Below are 3,561 nucleotides of genomic sequence, written 5' to 3'. Positions count from 1 at the left end.
TGCACTTCAGAATATTAACTTATTTTCTGAATGCCTTAGGTCCTCCTGAGTTCATAGATTGGTGAAAGTTTTCTCTCAGCACTAACTTATGCCCATACATTTGGGTGTTATAAAAGATGAGCCACATAAAATTATTTTTCAAAGTTTTAAAAAATTTTATCATATGCCTTCTGTTACTATTTCTAAATTAGTTTACTGAAAATACATTTGAAGTATCTAGGAAAAATCCAATTTTGTGTTTCTTGGATGCTTAGATCTACTTTCTATCAAACAGGAATGGATTGGCCAGTGTTATCAAAGTAAGTCACTGAAACAAGAATTTTTGTCAATCTGTTTTAGAAATGTGTATGTCAAAATACTCATCAAGTAGGTTGGAGGTCAGAAAATAGGAGAATTATTTGTGGCGCTTCCATTAACTATTTGTGCAACCCTATCCAAGTTAACCTGTCTTTTTGTGTTTGGTGCCCTTATTTCTAAAATGTTGCGGCACTCTAACATTGCCATAGACCCATTTGTACACCCTGCAATGGACTTGATGTTTTGAGAAATTCTTTTAACAAACGCAGGCCTAACAATGAGCAAAACCCAACCCCATAGTGCTCCAATGTGCATCATGTGTATCCCAATACATTCCCAGAAACTTCTTGAGGTAAGGCATGTGATCCAGAAATAGCTTTCAGGAAACATCTACACAAGGGATCCTGGCTCATTACCTTCCCATCATGAGCCCTGACCCTTGAAAAAACAAAGCCAAGGACTGCACACATTGTCCTCTGTTTTATTTTCTTACTTTGTGAGGGTGAGTAAGACTCTCAAGTGTTATCTAGAGCCTGAGAGAGGCAAAGCCTCACAAGTACTCGACGTGGCCTACAAGGCCCGGGGTGATTTGGTCACCGGCCTTGCCTCTCTAGCATCATCTGCCTTGGCTAGCAGCGAGGGTCCCCCTGACAACCCATGTGCTCATGCTTGCCACTTAAATACACTGCAATTTAAACCTACAACAACATACTAGATGGGCGTTATGGCCTGACTTGTGTCCCCCACAAAATCCACATGCTGAAATCCTCACCCCCTGGAGAATGTGGGGAGGAAGTGATGATGTTGGCAGTGACAGAAATGAAGCGAGGGGGGCTCCATTGATTAACTGTCTGCTGAGCACTAGGATAAAGTACAGCTTGAGGTTCAGTGATTATATTTCTGTAAAATAGTCACAGTACCTACCTTGCACCTGCGTGAAATAACCAAGTGCCGGGAATTGGAAGTGGTTCTACAATTGTCTTTGCTGGGCAGCAAATAACTGGAAGAGTGAAACAAGAGAACTTTATCCTCGTCTGTATTCCCACTTCCTTCCAGGCCTGTCAGCTCATTCTGCAATATGGCTTAACCCTCAGTGACCTGGATCAACACCCAGAGACTGACCTCACCATCGTAGGTGCTGGTTAAGTAGATGCCAATCTCAGTTTCATCAAGGGAGGTGGAGGCTGCCTGACCCAGGAGAAGATTGTGGCTGGCGATGCTAGTTGCTTCATCATGATCGCTGATTTCAGGAAAGTGGCACAAGGGAATCCCCATCGAGGTCATCCCAATGGTCTATGTCACAGTGAGTTGAGCTGTGACCAAGAAGTTTGGAGGTGTGGTTGAACTTTGAATGGTCATCCCCAAGGCAGGTCCTGTGGTGACAGATAACGGGAATTTTATCCTGGATTGGAAATTTGACAACGTACATAAATGGAGTGAAGTGAACACGGCCATCAAAATGACCCTGGGCGTGGTGGACACAGGTCTGTTCATCAACATGGTGGGGAGAGTTTGCTTCAGGATGCAGGATGACTCGGTGAACATGAAGAGAAGCCCGGAAGGAGCAGAGTGTGCTCCCCTTGAGTCTCCAGCCCACAGCCAATGTGTACGTGTCTCTCCAGGAGGCTTTGCCTTAATGTATCTGTGCCAGGGTGGACAGCTGGCAAGAGAGATGGGGTAGGAGGTAAATCCAGTCTTCTGAAGCATTGTTATAAATGTCTATAAAAAGAGAAATAGACACGTATATTTTTACTATTAAAATATTCAGTTTTTTTTTTAAAGTAGCACTTGATTTCAAAAAAAGAAAGAAAGAAAGAAAGAAATCCTAACTCCCTGTATTACAGAATCTCACTATTTGAGAGAGAGCCTTTAAAGTGATAATTAAGGTATGAGGTCACATGGGTGGCCTCAATCCAATTTAACTTATCTTTGTTAAAAGAGAAGATTAGGACATAGACTCACAGAGAGGAAAGACCTTGTGAAGACACTGGAGGAAGACATTCCTCTACAAGGCAAAGAGAGAGGCCTTAGAAGAATCCAACTCTGCCCACACCTTGATCTCAGACTTCCAGCCTCCAGAATTGTGAGCAAAATAAATGTCTATTTTTTAAGCCACCCAGTTGGTGGTACTTTGTTATGACAGCCCTAGCAAACTTGAGAAGCAGGTAAATTATTTTACCCTACTGCCTGGTTCTTTTGACGTGTGCCCAAATGGACTTGTAATAGATTTCTATTGTTTTTCTTGGCTTACATCCTTCTCACTTTATTTTGGTATCAGTACCTTGCTCTTCCTAAGGCTTCCACCCATGGAAATGCAATGGGTCTGCCAAACACAGAATGAGCATATGATCAAAACTATGATATCCTAAGATTCCACTTGGCCCAGGGGAGACTGCTGGCCCAAGCTTGCAATCAGCCTTTCTCTCTTAGGATCTGAAATCTGAGTACACACACACAGGATAGAATGAATTTGGAGATCAGACATTCCAAGGCTAGTGCCCTAAAGAGATTCTTCATGAGTCTCACCATAGAGATCCCTGGTGCTGCCCCAGTTGCTGAACTTCCCAAGGCCTTGAATTTTCAACTCTTCCTCTTCTTCTGAACCTGAGGAGTATACTTCCAATTCATTCCCTTTTTTGACCTCACTAGAGGCTGTCTTTATTCCTTGCAGCCAAAAACATCTCGTTGATACATATATTATTTTGTATAGCCAAGTCCCTCCCATGATAGTCTCTTAATAAATGAGTTAATTATATATTCTTGGGCCCCTTTAAAAAAATTTGAAAATGCCTTGCAAAATAAAATTCTCCATCACACCTATCCAGTGTAGGTAGGTGACAATGACATTTCACAGATGAAAAAGGTCAAAGAACAGATGCTAATGTATAAACAGACTTTTGCAACACATCAAATAGAACTTACTAGGAAAATTAAGGACAAGAGAAAACAAGACATGGGAAAATCTAGTTGCAGAAGTATAGAATTTGCTAAATAAGCTGGTTGGAGTTTGTACCTACAGCATACTATGGCATGCGGCTAACATGGAGCTGGAGAGTGACTGAGTGCAGGAGCTTTGCAATGATACCTTTGCCCTAATGAACTATCACACCCCAAAACCAGATGGTTTCTACAGAGAGAATCTACCTCATTTCCAATGACTTAACGTCATGACTTAAAAGAATTTAAGAATTTAAAAATCACTTTCAATTACTATTTTTTAGTAACAGTAATAGTTCCTCATATCCCTGCACAAGTAATATGCAA

The 3,561-nt window shown here is 41.5% G+C and overlaps 1 pseudogene; it reads left to right on the top strand.

Annotated features, from left to right (window-relative positions):
* The first annotated feature begins 1,242 nt into the window (after nucleotides 1–1,242).
* Nucleotides 1,243–1,978, top strand: LOC134370533 (ribose-5-phosphate isomerase-like; annotated as a pseudogene).
* The last annotated feature ends 1,583 nt before the right edge of the window (nucleotides 1,979–3,561 follow it).

The sequence above is a fragment of the Cynocephalus volans genome, chromosome 2, assembly GCF_027409185.1.
Source record: "Cynocephalus volans isolate mCynVol1 chromosome 2, mCynVol1.pri, whole genome shotgun sequence".
Taxonomy (NCBI): domain Eukaryota; kingdom Metazoa; phylum Chordata; class Mammalia; order Dermoptera; family Cynocephalidae; genus Cynocephalus; species Cynocephalus volans.
The sequence above is the reverse complement of the archived record's forward strand: the minus strand, read 5'-3'. Positions and strand labels throughout refer to the sequence as shown.